Genomic DNA, 17,647 nt, shown 5'->3' on the forward strand with positions numbered 1-17,647 from the left:
CAGGGCATGTGCCTCATTCGTTGCTCAGGGAGATCAGTGCTGTTAGCCATGTTTTATGGCAGAACGTATTGCAGAGGTGTAATGTATATGCAATATGTAATGATATGCAATGCTCACTAAGTGTGTTATCTTGACTAAGTGATTGTGATAGGTAAGATACAAATTTTAAAGGCAACCTTGGTCTTAGCAGTTCCTACTGGTTTAGAGTTTTATGTTGCAAGTTTAATAACTGTTTTTAACATATTTAATGGGTTTCTTATAACTTTTCAAAATGAAAAAATAACACCACCAGAATCAAACTTTCAGAGCTTCAGGGTCCCAGCACTGCACACAGTGGGAACCTTTGACTCTCCCTTACAGACCTGTGCTGTCTGCATTGCTGAGATGTTGCTGTTGGGGATTACTCTGTACCATTTCCAAGAGGACTGAGGACACTTTCATCTTAGGTTTCACAGGTAGTTGCTGCCACAGAGGGTGAAAGTTGGGTTAAATTACAAGCTGTGAAGGGTATTTGTACTAGAGTGCTCTGCCTGTGTCCTTCAAGCTTTAGATTCCTTCTGCACCATCTTTCCATCCTGCCTCACAATGAGTCCTTTTTGGCACACTCCTCATACTAGTGCCTTTTTCCTCATGAGGAGTATGCAAGCCAGCCCTGCTAAGGATTTTTAATGTCACTTCTACTCTTCTGTCTTTTAAACTGTAGCCTTCAGATAGTCTTCTGAGCTTTTTGTCCAGTCTGTGTATTTACACTTTGTTCTGTACTCGCAGAGATATATTGATGCTGTCCTATTCAAGGAGATGGAAAAAAGATGGCTGGATGGCTGTGACAGCAAGGACAAGCTTCTTTCAAGTCTTTGTTCAACAAGGTAAGAATAATAAGGCATTTCATATAAAGTCAGCATTTTTTCAATCTTTGGGGTGTAGGGGTGGAGCAAACCATTATTCTCCTCAGCTATGTTATAAATGCCTGAGTAATTTTACTTGAGTTTTTAAAAAGTCAGTCTGGGAGAGATTTATGACTTAGGAAGGCTTTATGCAAAATCCTTACATTTTTGAGAAATGTTGAATAGATATAAAAGGACTCTAAATAATATGAAAATTGAAGAATTTTGGCATTAAAGGATGCTGTTACTTGCCTTGCTTACAGTGCTTTCATAAGGGCTGGAATTCAGTTTGATGAAATACTCTTTTTGCATATTTGTCACATTTGATAATATATGTAATTTAATGTGTTTAGTATTTTTATGCTAAAATTAATACTAATTATACAATAGCATTGATTTAAAACTTTTTTCTGTGATGTTACAGAATTTCTTGTGATGTTCAGTTCTTTCAATAACCCTTGCCCTGATTAAATGTACTACACTACTGCAGTCCTCAGGTATGTCTTCATTTCCAGTGTGTGACACAGTTATGGTCTGTCACATGCTGGGAGGTACATATGATGTATCACCGGCAGACAGTGGGAAAGAGCCACAGCACTATGGCAAAGCTGGGACACGCTGCCATGCACAGTGTTAGGAAGCAAACTCACTAGTGTTGACTCATAATCCTGGCTCCCATCTGGCCACATCTAAATGTAGCTAGTGTGTCAGTCACTGTATGTCATAAATCCAGGTTAAAAGAAAAAATTTTTTGTGTTTAAAATAATAACAAAAGAAGTCTTCCTAGCAGAAAAACCCCTGAGCTATAAGCATTTACAGAAGATGAAGCTTTATAGGTATAATTACTAGTATTTCATTTACTTGAAGGGACATCATTATATTATAGCACAGTTATTTTGAAAGAATGTCTATCTTCTTTAGCTACACTTTCAATTCTTACATATGGTTTAATTCACTAATAACATTTTTGGCTTCAGTCTAATGCTATTTTACTTAAATACATGTGTCCTTATACAGTGCAAAAAGGTGGGTGTTTAGGCAGAATTTTCAAATCTGAAGCTGTACATTATCATGTTAAATTCTGCGATGTAATAAAAAGGTGTTTGACATTGACAGTCACAGGGCAGGATGTCATTGCAAAGAGAGTAATGCATCAGAGAAGTGGGTTGTTTATCTGGGATAAATAACCTGTAACGTAATTTCAAATAATTTAATCTATTTTATTTTTCTATAATTAACTGGATAAGAAGCAATGAGCTTTAATTTCAGGAAAAAATCCTCAAAACATTTCAAGTTATTTATTAGAAACTGTTTGTAGCAGAAAGCATGATAATAGGTTGCCTGGAAAAGCTGTACAATCTCTAGTATTGGAGATATTTAAGAACGCATTAGACACAGATGTGTCAGAATGTCAGCTGGCAAGGGGATAGAATAAATAACCTCTGGTTTTTTGTGACTGAAAACTACAAAGGCACTTAAGAAGTAAAATGAAATTATATGTAATTTTTTTAGTTTCACATACAGATATACAGGCAAAGATTTACACAACAGGTGATGGGGAATTTCTGTGCAGTTCCAAGGAAATTTTTACTGAGCTGATTCCTCAATAATACTACAAGTTTAGAGATTAATTTGGGGCGGGGAAAGGCTCAGTAATGAACAAGAATCAAGATATATGGAAAAAATGTTAATGAAACATGGGCTTTTTCTTTTCAAAATCAAAATCCACTCTTTACTCACATAACTCTGCCAAACTCCATTGAACTCAGTTCCTGACAGTGGTTTATAACTGTTTATAACTGTCTGACTACAGGGAAATTAAAAATAATATTACTGAATGGGTTTTCTTTCTAACTATTCTCCATTTTAAAGGGTAATTAATTTGTTAAGGAGGAGTTAGGATAACTGGTAGACTTTCATTTCGGTTAGATACCATCTTTGTGGTATCTATCCTATAAACTTCTATCACCTGCTGAAATCGCAGTCCTTGGCCACAGATGTTTGAAACTGGGGAAAGACAGAAATGGTTAAAGACATTACTTTTTACAACTGAGAATTGTGAAAGTGCCTTAAGGGACATAGACATCCATTTCCTGTTCAAATACCATCTTCAGATGCAAATGCCTAATATCTTTTAGCAGATACATCCCAGAGGTTTAGGACTGCTCAGTAGTAGAGTGGAAAAGGAACATGTTCCATTGTCATACAGTTGGTGTACATTTAAATATTCTAAAAAGCAAGTTAAACTGTAATTTTCTTTGCTGGACAGGGTCACAGTGCAGTTTTGATTCACAAGCTGCCCTCAGTCAAACCTCCTCATCACCTTCTCTCTGACAATGCCTCAGAATGCTTTGAAATGTAAAGCTCCATCCCAACAGTTCTGAGAGGTTTAAGTTTATTAAAACCACATGTTCATAGCTCTGTATCAGAATACATTCTTTTCCTTTGGGGCAGAAATGAAAAGGCTGTGAAATAAACGTGAATTTGACTTATTAGTCTCACATCAGCAATCCATTCTCTTACCTTACTGTCTTCCGAGGTACTGTTTGTGCATTTGTCCCCAAAATGTGTGCTTTAAATAGCTCCAAGAATGTTGTTTCAGTTTTAAAGACAAAGTGCTAGGTGTTGACCTAAGACAAGTGGAACATCTAATGCATATTATTTGAAATAGAAATATTACCATTTATTGATGCACATGCCTCAATAGGGCTTCTGGTTGGTAGCTTGAAAGCAAGCTGCCACCAACTGGAAATTAAATGGTAGTAAACTTATTCCCTCTCAGAACTGGAACATTTTCCATACCAAGTAATGTAGTAAAGAAATTTCTATATAACTGAAGTATATGGTGTTTGGAGGCTGCTAATTACATTTCCACTGACTGCAGCAACCTCAGGAGTTGCTGTTTGATGTTCTGCTGAGATTATCATCAGCCGTTCAGCTCTTTGAAGATAAATCCTTAGATAATACAGACACATCCGTGGCTTTTTCTTCTTAAGTTTGGCAAAGGCCTTTATGACATTAGTGAAAGTGTTTGTTCACAAAAATGTTTGTCAGGGCCATTACGCTCCTGAGAGCTTCAGGGACCTTCTTTATCTGGAAAGGAACTTTCATTTCCTGCTTTGTACCTCCTTGTTGCATAATGTCCCTGAAGGACCTCTGGAGGCAGTGTCACCTACTTGAAGAGTGTGGTTCTGTGGCAGTTTTAACCTGTAGATTTGTATTAAGAAACCATTTTCTTTGTGCATTAGGCAAAACTTGGGTCTGTTGCAAAGGCAGCAGTAAGGATGTGACTATTAAGCAAGGCTAACTGAGTCTGTGATATGGGGCTTTCATTACATGATCGTGTAGCTGGTGGTCAGGATTCAGATGCGGAACATTTTTATGGAAAGAAATGTGATCTGTCCGGAGGACTCTTTTTTACACTGCCTTTATTTTTATTACATATGAATGAAAGGCAGTTTTAACTTCTATACAAATTAAATTAGTTGTTACCATATTGATGTCAGCTGGGCTAGCAGGAACAAGCAATTATAATAAGTGGGAATTAAAAAAGTGTACTGCTGGCCATTTTAATTCACAAACGACCTGGTTAAGAATTTCTTACACCAGAAAAGCTCCTGTTAGATTTCAGAGGGAACTGTTCCTGAGCACCAGCACTTCAGCATGTAGCCAAAAGTGATGGGGCTTGACAAACACATTCATATTTTGGAGAAATGACCCATCTAAATGGAGATATTTTGGGTAGGAGGTCTGTTATATGGGGGGACAATGCAATGCCTACAGATATTTTAAAAACATCAGCATTAAGCTGACAGGAGAAATTGCAGAAAGTGATTTGAGGAGGTATAAATAATGGGAAGTTAACTGAAATACAGTAGACTTTTGAGGGGAGAGAGAGAGAGGGAGAGTTACTTGCATTGGGACTGGGGCACAGCAATAGGTTTTTCAGCCTGGTGGTCAGCACACTTACTTCATGGTCACAGTGAACATTTAAATTCCTTTAAGTAAAGTCCAAAGCAGAAAAGAAAAAAAAAAAATAATGGGATGAAGGTTCTTACAGAGTTCTTGCCAGAACTTTCATACCATCCCATCTTCCCCCTGTATTCCAGAGCCCTGTCACCTCATTGTTTCTTGCAAGACCTGAATCTCACACCCTCTACTGCCAGCTTACCCAACTGTTCAGTTAAGTTGGTATTTCTGCTGTCAGCTAGCCTGGATGAAACAGCAAGGGTCAGTTGTGAAAATATTAATGAGATATGGGTTTTGGCTGCAGAGGAAAAGGCATTAAACTGCTAGCTTGGTGGCAAGGTAGGCACCATGCAGAGTTAGTCTGTATACGTTTTCAAAAAAGGAACATTTAGTATTTTTAAAAAGTAAAATACTGGAAAAGGGTGAGAGAAGAGTTCTACAGTAGCATCTCAACAGATGTAAATATATAATTTTGTTACAGTTTGAAGACATGTTAGTTTATTCCAGCTGAGGATCTAACCCTGTCTGGAGCTCTTTCTTGACATTGGTGTCATTACATTTCAAGGGTGTAAAAATCAGGCTTAGATCTCTAGGAGAGATTCCGAACTATAAAGCAGTAGTAAAGGATGATTAAGAAATTACTAATAAAGTAATCCATGGATATGAAGGATTTTCTACATTTTATTTGTGCAAGTTATACTTGTGTAAAAGTTTCAGCATGTTGCAGGTTCTGGATCTGCTTTCTCACATTGTTAACCAGAACAGCATATGAACACTGCAGCCAGAGCTAGGCTAAAAAGCCTGCCTCTCTCATTTCTGTTCTCTGTGCTGGGGTGATGTTCCTGGGGCTGGTACTGAAGGATGAGCAGGCTACTTTGCACAGCAGTGGAACAGACTCCCTGTATTTGGGGATTTTGCAGAACCGCTGGCTTTCAAGGTTTTCTTTTCAGTGTGTTGAAAATTTAAATCACAAAAACTTTGCATATTATAAATTGTAATGCAGTCTTGTGATTCTTTTCATGTAATGAGAGATGATGAATCACTGAACACAATACAATATTCGTTCTCAAATCCTTTAGAAAGTATCCCAAGAATTCAGGAAGCTGTCGTTGCTCAGTTCTACTGAGGAGATTGCACACTGGCAAACAGGTTTTGGCACTTAAGCACATTATTAACATATGACTTGGTTGTTTACTTAGTATTACAAAAATATTTTTTGTTCTGTAGAGGATACCTGGAAATTATATCCTTTTCCATCTCCCTGTAAACCCCACAAACACCTAACTTTTGTGAACAGCAGAGGTTGTTTCTCAAATGAGAGAAAAAGACCAGTACTTGGCATTTTTAACAGCATTCCAAAGTGATCCTGAGCAGTTGGTTATTTTATGAATTTTTAATAATATCTATCGGTTTATTTTGATATAAAATTTTAAGACAGGTGGATTATTTTTTTTAATTACCTCACAATGGTCCTGTAATAGAAACAAGAAATTGTAATTGAAATAAGATTTACTTGTCTTTTGGATTGATCTTTCTTACAGGTATAAAATTGTATTATTCTGTTAATGTACTTGAGTTTGTTCTAAACAGCACTCTAAATGATTGTTCAGAGGCCAGGAGTTGAACATACACAAAATCATTTAGTCTGAGTCTTCCAAAGTAACCTTAATTTGTGCTTGCATTACTTTCTGCTCTTAAGGATTTTTTCCGTGTTTTTTGTACCTGTTGTTAGAAAGGAAATTTTGTGATGTGTGGAGTACAGAGTACGTAGGGTTTTTTTCCTGAAATGACAAAGCCTCTGAAAATTATATTTGCGTACTTTAGTGCAAGAGTTTTGCATAGAAAGATATGGCGGATAGGAGATTAGGCTTAATTAACTAATATAGAAAGTGTTAAAGTTACCATTACGTAACAGTCTCAATTGACAAGGAAAAGACATGAAACATTCTCCCTTTTAGTTGTATAGACAGTACATTCCACAAGACAATACTTCATCAGAAATGAAAGGAAAAGGAAAATGGAACTGCATCCTAAAACGAAACCAGGGTACTGTGGTGTCTAAATTTTGGGTTCCTGTTCCTTCTAATATAAAATGCAGGTTCTGTACCACTCATTTTGATTCCCTGTGAAGAGGGGTACGATCTAGAACGACTCGTGAACTGCACAGAAACCTGCACAGAGCAAGTGCGCTCGACATGGGCTGCTTGGCCCTAGCCAAAAGGGAAGCAGTCGAGGCTCAGGGCGGGGGGGTTAGCCCTCCCTGCTAAGTGCAGTTCAGCCCACAAAAAGAGGTATGGCTGTGAATCTTCTGACATAAAGATGACATAAAGATGACATGCAAACAAAATGCCCTTCTCCACACTTTTTACAGAGTAGAGCAGTGCAAATGATGAAGAACTGGTGATTATTGAACTCCCTTTTGTATCGCTTTGTAAGTAGTAAATCATTTAGCAAGGCTGAAAACAGATTTGCATTTCCTTTCTGTGTTCTCTGTGGGACAGCGGATCAAGCCACCTGCTGGGGGAAGCCCGAACCATTAAGATGGAAATTGGGCTGAAATAAGTAGTTGTCTCTACACACTTTGCTGGAGCCAAAGAAAGTATCTGGTTATTTCAGTTGTGTTTGGCTGGGGTAAAAGGTTGTTAAAAGATATAATCCTGAGAAGGTGCAGGATTCCTCTCAGCTCATTAGAGAAAGAAAAGAAGGGTGTAGGTGGGTGGTGGTGTCAGTTTCTCACTACAGGGACTGCTAACGTATAAACCCTCTAACTTCTGTTAGTCATCCATAAAATCAGTGGTGGACGGCTCAGCTCTCAAGATGTCAAAACTTCTCAGCATGGGTGTGGGAACAGAACTGTCCGGGGACCTTTTAATGCATGTGTAAAGCCTTTAAAGTAAAACGACAATGTTTGAACTTAGGCATCCTAAAGTCATGAGGCTGCTCATTTGAATTTGAGGGGAGACAGAAGAGGCAGTTAAAGATTTCTCCTTTTGATCAGAAGAACCTTAGTAGCCCTTAAATCCTTTCTAAATAATTGTAGGGATCTGGCCTGTTCTCTTTTAGTGTTACTATGTGCTTCATGGCCATGAAATATTGGAAGGAAATTGGATGTGATAATGTCATAAAGAGTCTATAAATAGCATTACAGTCTTCGTTATGATTCCAGTTGTGCTGTAATTAGCTGTGCTCCATGTTGAGCAGAGTGTGAATGAGATGAATGAGCTGCAGGGAGAGGGATTCAGGCACAGGGACGATGCAATCAGTGGCTACCTAGCTACCGGGTAAGGTGAAATAAGCACATGGGGCACCCATACATCATCACCACAGACACTTACAGATACATTTCCAGAGGTACTCACCCAACTAATGCCCCACCATGTAAAAATGCGTGAGTGGTGTTCCTCACTATAAATTAGCATTCCTAATGGCAAACAGGATGAGAGAGCTGCCGGTACTTCACAGGGAAAACTGTCCTGGTGCAAGTCAGCAGGTGCTTGACCATTAAGTTTCAGTGAGGCCAGAATCTCTCTGCATATCTAGGTTGGCAGGGTACTTTAGTTCTTCCATTCTTTGACATCACTATCCTGTGCATTCAGGGATTTTCTTTTTTTTTTTTTTTTTCCAGCTGGAAGAATTAGATTTTAGTAATCTTTTCCAGTCTTTTTCTTGTTCTACAGATACTTGTTCTCAAAAATTATCAGCAAACAAAATTCCACATTTTGTTTATGATTATATCATCCAGTATTTCATCAAACATTATCTTAGTTTACCACCTCATTGTAACTAGATTCTCTAGACAATAAAATAGATGCTGGAATTTTTCTGCTTGTTTCTCCTAAGGTGCATCAGAGCCCTTGTCGTGAGCTGTACAGCTAGACTGACCATGCATCCTGTACGTTATGTATAGCTACATATAATACCCTGTAGCTCTGGTAGGAGCCTGGGGGTTTGGGAACTACAGAAAGTGTGAGATACGCTAAAGAGATCACAAGCTATTTAATTCACAAACTCTTTGGGATTTTTAGGCGAAGCTTTCAAACAAGACAGGTTAAAATTTGAGAAAGGTTAGCTGTTACAGGTGGTGTTCGAATAGGCGGCTGGTTTTATACCAACTCTTAAAGAACATAAAGAACTGCAGGTAGATCTGTATGTGAATTCTAGGTCTTGCAAGCTCCAGGTATTATGAACCTGGAAGGTCAGTTAAGGTATTTAACCCATACAGTGGCCTTAAAAGAATGGCTTAACTGCATATTAATTTTAGGCTACATTTTAGTTACGTTCTTGCAGTCTACGTGTAGGAAAGAACATGGTAGATGCCGTGTGAAACATGAGCCAACAGCTGAAGGTGGTTGTATCATCCCTGTGCACGTATTAAAAACACCTGAACAAAGGTGTTTCTCTGCTGGCTTGTTACCATGGTCCAGCCTCAGCCCCTGCAAAGGAGGGGACAAGCGCTGGCAGCGGCCGCGTTGCGCGCCCCCGCCCGCCCGTGCTGCTGCCAGACGCACCGCCCGCAGGGCGCGCGGCGGGACCCTGCCGCACCTGGCGGGAGCCGAGCGCAGCCCCGGCGCGCGCGCGCCTGCCCTCGCGGCTCTGTGGAGCGGCCGTTAACGGCTGTGGCGCGCGCCCTCCCCACAGCGCACGGCGACGCTCTGAGGTGCGCCGGAGCCCTGAGGAAATGGCAGCGCCTCCCGGTGAGGTGAAAAGTGAGGAGGAGAGACGTTTTCTCTGTTATCTTTGGGTTTTCCTAAATCGAACGAGAGCCCCCCTCCTCTCGGGAGACAGTGGCTGAAGGAAGAAGTAAGTCTCCTTTAAGGGTAGCGATCCTTCCATTTTCCTTCTTGTTCTAACCTTTCAGAAAACACCTGAGAGAGAACACCACTGATATTCCAGACAGGGTAACATACCTTACTGTTTATATGTTTTATCACAGTTATCATTTTCAAATCGGGGCTAACCGCTTGGTGTAGCTCAATGCACAAACAGCGTTTAGAAAGTGTTTCAGAAGGACAAGGTGATGTCTGAAGTAGTGCAGTTGTTAAAGGGAGCGGTCCTGCTCCTTAGTACCTCTGCTTCATGTGGGGGAGAGATATTTGTAAAACATGTGGAGGTAATGGAAATAAATGGAAATGGACTGAATCAATATATAGAAAAATATTTAACTTTGTATTTCTACAAGGACGCTATTCATGACAGCCATTTAAAATTTTAATAACATTTTCAATGATTGTTATGCTTAAAATTGTCTTGCATAAAATTGTTTCTCATCCTTCGGTATTGCGTAGTAGTGCTAGAGTTACATAGTCCGCTAAATAATAGAACCTTTCATCAAAATCCTTATAATTTTAACTTAGAAGATGCTTTATATTGTAATTCTAAATTAAGAAAAATTGTGCTTTACATAGATTGCGTTACATGGTACTCCTGAGGAGAAATTGGACTTTTGTGCTTTAATTTGAATGATACCTTTCTATTTTTGTATACGGTTAAGGGCTTCAGGTATCTCTCTTGTTTTCCCCCACCTTAAAAGCTGGCTGTCTTATCAGCTGAATATAATATTGAAAAACTTCTGTAAAGGCTTCCCTGTTTCAGGGGATGTAAGCAATTGTTATAAAACAAATAGGATTGGGTCACTTTTATGAGCTGTTAGGTTATACAATCATTTAGGGTATTTTGAATTGTAAATATGAGGAGAAAGTGTCTTTTGTGGAAACTTACTCATTTTTTAACCATCACGCGGAAATGTTTTTTGGGGGGGGTTGAGGCGTTTTTTAATTGGAGAATATAAGGGTTGCATAATAAGGTTCCATTTGTATGTCTAGTACTTGATCTGGTTGCCAGTTTTCGCACCATGTGCTTTTAATGACCCAGGGTATAAAAATTCTTTCATTGCTGTTCACTCACCGGTCATGTTTAGGTAATGCTCTTCCACTGTTGCCCGGTATCAGAAGGTAAGGGTATAGGTAAGGAAAAGACTTTTTCAATGGTTTTCAAAACTCAAGGGTTTCTAAACCTTTGTCTATTCTCTTGAGGAATAGACAATGGGATAACTAGCGATAAGTAGTGATTGCTATAGTTTGGCTTATATGTCCTGAAGTGTGGTTTTATGGCAATAAGAATATATTCTCAAACAGAAAAAAACACTTCAAGACTGGGAGATAAAACGGCTTATTGCGTCAATAGCTCCAGTACGAACAGTGTTTTACTGCTTTAGCAATCCTGTTCAAGGTTTACTTAATGGAACTGCGCTTGGAATACTTAAGAAGTAATACTGATTAGGCTGGTTGTATTCTCTGCTATACTTCCTGTATTTTTTTAGTGCAATATTAGAAGAATCATAATCTCATCTCATTTTTGATTACAACATATTTTAGAAGCATTGAACTTTCAGCAGAAATTTTTCATGTGCTAGAAGTTCATAGGCACTACCATTTTTTCCCTTTTTTTGCTTTGAAGGGCACTTTTGCAGAACGATATTTTTTGTCTTAAAACAGAAATCTATTGCCTATTGCTTTTTCTTTCTTGCTTTTTGGAGGGTCTGTTTATTGATGATCTCTTGCAATTTTACAAATCTGTACAGCTTTAATACTTGCAAATAAGATTCTCATGTTGTCCACTGTCATTTCCAACAAAACTGAGTAGGAACACATATGCGGCTTTACGTGATGTGTGTATCTCTCGCTTGACATTAGGCAGACTGGTTTTGTGTACTCTGGCTTCAAGACTGTTTGGAATTGTGCTCTACAACCTATTCAACAAAACAGAAGGGAAGTCCTCATTTGTGCTTACAGTATAATGCATTACCTGATCACATAAATCAGAGGCAGCCGTGACTCAAGATGTCTTATACTTCATCCATCTGTCCCATGAATGTTACACTTAGATTAAAAATGTCAGTGTTGTGTGGTATTGCCATGCATCGTATCTTCTTCAGGGAGCCCTTAGACTGCTCAGGCAGTTCTGGTAGCATGGATATGTTCTGCTAGTGCTAGGTCCTGTGATCATTTCTAAATCGTCATTGCTGGAAATGGCAAAGAAATGGAATACCTTGTGCCTGTTTAACTCTCTCCTTCCAGAATGCTCTTGAAAACTTGAGTGTCTTACAAAGTCTTGAGATGTTGGAGTCCTTAATAGTCTTAAAAATGATGCTAACTCATCCCCCACTTCTTGAACACGCAAAAAATCCCAGCTGCCACAGCAGCTGTAGGGGAGGCTGGCAGAAACACATGCTGACCGAAAGCAGGTGTGTAGTATATATGGATTAGGGTTGTTCAAATGTTCTTGTAATCATCATTAGCCTATTCTCAGTGATCAGTCTCAGCTGGATGAGTACTACAGAATTCTGATACTTTTAGAAAACCTGAAACTGGCTATGTTGTCGCAATGACTTTTTCAAAAGGAACCATCTGTAATAAAATACATGCATATATTAGAATAAATTTAAGATGTTTATCATAATTGTGAATAGGAAGATATCTGCAAAAAAATATTGCAATACATGATTTGCATTCTTACAACTAAGTAGCCTCAATGAAACTTTTCTATGTCAGGCACTAGAAGAATGCAAGTTCATATTACAAATTTTAAGGAAATAGAATGCAACTTCTGAGCAGTCCTAAAAGTCTGCCTTAAACTGTAAACAGACTTTTAAGCATTCCTAGAGTTGTTTTCTTAAGATAAGTTCCCTCGGTAATGCTGTGGTTAAATGGTGCAAATTTGCTGAAATACTTACTATAGAGCACAATTGTCTGCCACAGGTATTTAGCTGTTTTAATTTTTGCTCAGGAAAGCCTTGGGATATGTGCACATATTTACTAAATGAGAACCAGAGAAGAGATGCTTTATACAATTGGGGGTTTGTTTATCATTATGAGAAGGCTGTTTCAGGTGCATCAGAGAAACAGGTATGCACCTATTGTTGCAGGCAAGGTTCTGGACACCCAGGTACACCTACAGCTATATAGAGTGTGATGTGTACAAGGACTGAAAAAAGTAAATGCATTCTAATTCCATCCTGCCACAGGGGTTAGGCCAAAATCCAGTCTGATTTTGCATTGATAAGAAATTGCAGAATATCTTAGCAGAATTTGAGTAGGTAGGTCACAGACCTTCCATGCACTTTGCACAGGATCAACCCATAATTCTTGCAGGTGCATGCTTTCCACTCAGCAGCAGCTGAAGAAGCTTAATATGGGAACTAATTATCTCCTCCAGCTGTGACCAGGCAGCCAGTTAGAAACAGATGCTTTGAGAGACAGTGTGGGCAGCAGGTAGAGTAGTTGTATGATACAGGTACAGGTGAGAGAAGCTTCCAAAAGAGAAAATATCTAGAGGAAAAAAAGCCTTACTGCAGTAGGTAGGAACAGCATGGGCAAATGACAAAGAAAGAAAAAAAATGGTCCTTGGTTATTGAACAAGAACAGAGAGGAGAGTCCAGAATTAAAGGTTTGTTTCTTCTCTGTCATATGGAAGGAAAGTGAGAACTTCAGAGCTGAGGGTCCAAGGATTCCTGTGTTTAAGATTGCAGAGAGATACCCTGCAGTGCATATGACCCCTCTGGTCTTTGGATTGTAGTTGTAAACACCACTTCTTTTACCCTCTGCTTTCAGGCCCACCCTCTCTGTGTGGGAAGAGAGGTGATCAAGTGACATCTATACCATGTTTAGCAGTTTGCATACCAAGGATTCTGTTGTGCTTGATGCCTTGTCCTTTCTCAGTGATGTAAATACTGAGTACACAGAGAACTTTATACAGGTAAGTGATTCTGAGAAGGTGGGTCAGCCAGCAAACTCTTGACAAACATTTTGCTTAGGGCAGCTTTGGGGAGGTTGCTGAACTCAGTGGGCAAGCAGTCTGGCTCAGATCTCAGTGTCTTGGAGAAGAGCTGAAGACAAGCTACTAAGCTTGTGATTTTGCAGACTTCATTTACTTACTCCATCAAATAGGAAGTGTTTGATGTATACTTCCTAAGTCACTGTTTCCCTATAACGTTTACTCTTTTGGAAGGCTTTGTTAGGCATGATTACACTGTTCCTCTTTTTTTAAAAAAACAAATCTGTTATTTAATCAAAACAAGATCTTGTTAATTTCCATGGCTGCAGGTGCAGTATCATAGGGAGCAAGACTGACAGCAAAGCTATGCGGACTGTAACATTATAAAGCCATGACACTTTTATTAAAGACTGGGAAAAAAAAGAAGGCAGTTCCCTTTAAATTTTCTTCCCAAACCTGCCAGTGGCTGGGAGTTCAATTTGTACTGGATATGCTTTCTGAAAGGATAGATGTGCTGGATTCATCTTCCACTTTGGAAGAAGTGGTAGCAGTTCTGGTGACTTCAGTAAAGAATATGAGGGGGATGGTATCTAATTCATAGAAAAGATGTCTAAGGAGCTACTATGCTAAAAGATTGGGTTTGTATTTATAGTCTGCTCAGCATTTTGCCCCTTGCTTTATGGCTGTATTAAGTGCTTATTAAGTGTCTTAGTTTAATGTCATACACACCATCTTTATAATATATGTTCAGATTTCATGTGTTATCTCTGCGGTAGACAATAAGCATGCATAATCACCTAATCATTTCTATGTAAATGATAAATCACAGTATGAATAGCTTTCACAGTTTGAAAGAAAATAAAATATATATGATTGATAAAGGAGATTATGGAGAGGCATAATACAAAATAAAAAAGCTTTCTTATTTCTAGGTATGAGGTTTTTAAACAGCTCCTTGTACAATAACTAGATTTTTGTGATTATTCATGGCACTGTAGTATGCTGATACCTTACCTGCACTCACATTTCTTTCACCTCTATATCAGCAAGAGTGAGGGGAGGCATTTTTAAGTAAAGTACTTGGGACAAAAGTTCCTAAAGAGCTGACAGATTCACATATGTTACCTTTGCCATCACAGGCATGTTCTTTAAAGCTCTATAGTACAACTACCTGAATGTGAGGAGACTATTCAGCCTCAGGAGAATGTCATTGCCTTCAGAAGCAACCAGCTTGGGCACAGTAGTATGACCCTAAAGTGAACTTCTGAGCACAGGCATGGAAATAGCACCATCTTTATCCTATTGCTTTGGTTCTAAGTGCTTGATTATGTAAATGAGAAAAAAGAGTAAATTAATACAATCTAAAAACCATACTGGCAAAACTTCCTTTTAACACACTTCTCTCCCACTTTATTTGTCAATTCTTTTTTTACCTTTCATGTCATACTGAACCTAAACTGAAAGATCAGAGGAAAAAAAAAAAAAAAAGGAGGGAGGGATCAAGTTAAGTTTTATCTCGCTGAAAGGAATGATGAAGCTCCCATTGACTTCAGTGGATGCATCTCCTTTTGTGCTTTGCTTTGAATCGGGAGCATGCTTTTGAAGCCAATTTGATCATCACCACTTACTGTGCTTTGGTTCACATCATGAAGTGATCATAGAGACACAAACAGAGTTCCTTTTGCATTAGACTGAACTTCAGGACACATTTCAGAAGTGTACCTGATAAGCTTCAACCTCAAATAAACGTTCAGACCATGGGATGAGAGAAGGGCTAAACTGAAATAAAAATGCTGTCAAATGGATGAAACGTGGATATGAAGTTCTATGCCCCACTGTTTCATTTTGTAAGTCTTCTCCTGCCAGGCCACATTATTTGCAAATACAGACATGACCAGTGAATCCAGAATTGGTTTATGTATTTGTTTTGAAAGGCACTATGCTCTTTGGTGCTTTAGTAGCTTCCTTAAAAATGTTGACTGTTGTGATGCCTTACAGAATTGATGAGCAACTCGGTTAAGATTTAATTTGAAATTGAAATTATGAGAAGGAAAGAAATATTGGAAATTAATTTGAGGCTGTGATTCATCTTTGGTTTAAAAATATTGTGGATTATAATTTAGAGGGCTTTTGTATGAATATGTTATTACCAAGTACTGTCAGTATGCTTGACTGGTTTAAAACATAGATGTTTCAGAGAAGATGACATTGTCAGGATGCATGTCTGCAGAACCAACTTATCACCATAAATTAATGCTCTGTTTAGAGTTAAATAGTTAGGCTGTGTTTGCATTCTTTCCTAACACTGTAATTGTGTCTTGTGAAGCTTCATTGTTTAGTTTTTGAGGGGTTTTCTAAATTAAAATTTGAAAGAAAAAATTGGACAGCTGTTTTTTGACAGGGAACAGGAACAGATACTTGGTATATGGATTTGTGCATTATATTAACTTTGTGCAGTCTTACAGCACATGACTTTTTAATTGTGACCACTTTAAAAATACATTATTAGTGATCTGAATTAATTAGAGATAACGTAAAAATCAAGGGCATAAAAAGCCATGTCACATAGCATGTGTTTGCTCATTAGGTATGACAGTAATCCTGCAGGGGAAATTAATATTGATATGTATATTGAAACAGAAATACACTGGAGAGGAAGAGAGGCTGAGTGCTGTTCTTTGCCAGCATTAATAACAGGAAAATAAAAAAGAAATTAACATTGACTACAACTTCTCATATGCTAAACATGTTCTGTGGCTCAGCACGTTCCTCCCAGTACCATTTGATTTCCCTGAGACAAATGGTGATTCCAGTAATATTGCTATCCTTCAGGCAAGGTATATCCACAACTGAGTCATTTTTCCCAGCTACCATTATACTACAAAATTGGGAAAATACCCCCAAAATTGGAAAACTTGGAGCCTGTGCTACAGCCTGAACAGGCTTTGTGGTGTCATGGAAGCAGGAGCATATTAACAATACACAAATTTCTCCATTCAGTTTTCTGGCTCTGTTTTTGGGGTAAGCAGATCTGTGTCACTGTTGCTATTTCTGTGCTATTTTTTCTCTCTGGTAGCAAGCCACCAGTTCTTGTTTCTTGATGGTAGGACAGTGGGCTGTTGTGCCAAGTGTATACTTTTTTGTTATTTAGTGAATATATCAGTGAATTTAGAGCTGTACCAAGATGTATATTTGAAGTTGCAATTCAGCAGTATTTCCAAATGTTTTGACTAGCAGAAGTTTGTCTTTTATCAATGTGGTTGGGTAAAGCCCCTGTTTGGTGTTGGTGTTTGTTGTTTTTTTAATGTAAAAAAATGTTCAATAGTTAATTAAATATTTAAGACATGAACTATATCATAAATCAGTGATGTGATGCTAATCTTGTTTGGTTACTGCCTATGAGAAGTACCCTCATCTCTACTGGGATTCTCCAGTAGGCCAGTAAATGGGACACAATGTGCTGATGTGGTTTCTTAGCGTTCTCCTCAGTTTCTTTCCTTTGTCCCTACTTCTGTCTTTCTGAAACTTGGATCAAATATAACAAACTCCCACTGCAAAAGTTCCCACAGTAACATCACTGAGGAATTGTGAACAAACTGCATGCCATCAGCAGACCCCTAGTTTAGATGCAGCTGTGCTGACTGCTACCTTTGCTGGCTTAGCTTATGCTAGCTGGGAATTTACAACCCTCTGCTAGCTATACTGCAGAAAAGCTCATATATATGTGGTATCTCTGGTAGAAGGGCCTGTTGCTTTAGCTATGCTACAGTCAGTTAGGGATTAAAACTTGATCAGTGTTTGAAGTCTTTAGGATTTTAAGTGCCTGAAGTAAGGAAGAATTTTCTTTTTCTTTCTTTGTGTTTATATAGCATCCCTTAGTACCATGGCGGACCTGGTTTCTGTCCTTTGCAGTGATATTCCTAACACTTGCCAGTTACATGCAAAGAAATACTACTTTACTAGTAAATAGAAAGATCACCTTCTGATCTTTCTCCCATGTCAGATGATGGCCCATGACCCAA

The 17,647-nt window shown here is 38.5% G+C and overlaps 1 long non-coding RNA gene across 1 annotated transcript; it reads left to right on the forward strand.

Annotated features, from left to right (window-relative positions):
* Window positions 1-368: 368 nt before the first annotated feature.
* Window positions 369-13,585, forward strand: LOC119153360. Its single transcript, XR_005106120.1, has 3 exons — window positions 369-455; window positions 769-866; window positions 13,463-13,585. It is a non-coding gene; the product is annotated as an uncharacterized LOC119153360 (long non-coding RNA).
* Window positions 13,586-17,647: the final 4,062 nt, after the last annotated feature.

The sequence above is a fragment of the Falco rusticolus genome, chromosome 9 (genome assembly GCF_015220075.1).
Source record: "Falco rusticolus isolate bFalRus1 chromosome 9, bFalRus1.pri, whole genome shotgun sequence".
NCBI lineage: Eukaryota > Metazoa > Chordata > Aves > Falconiformes > Falconidae > Falco > Falco rusticolus.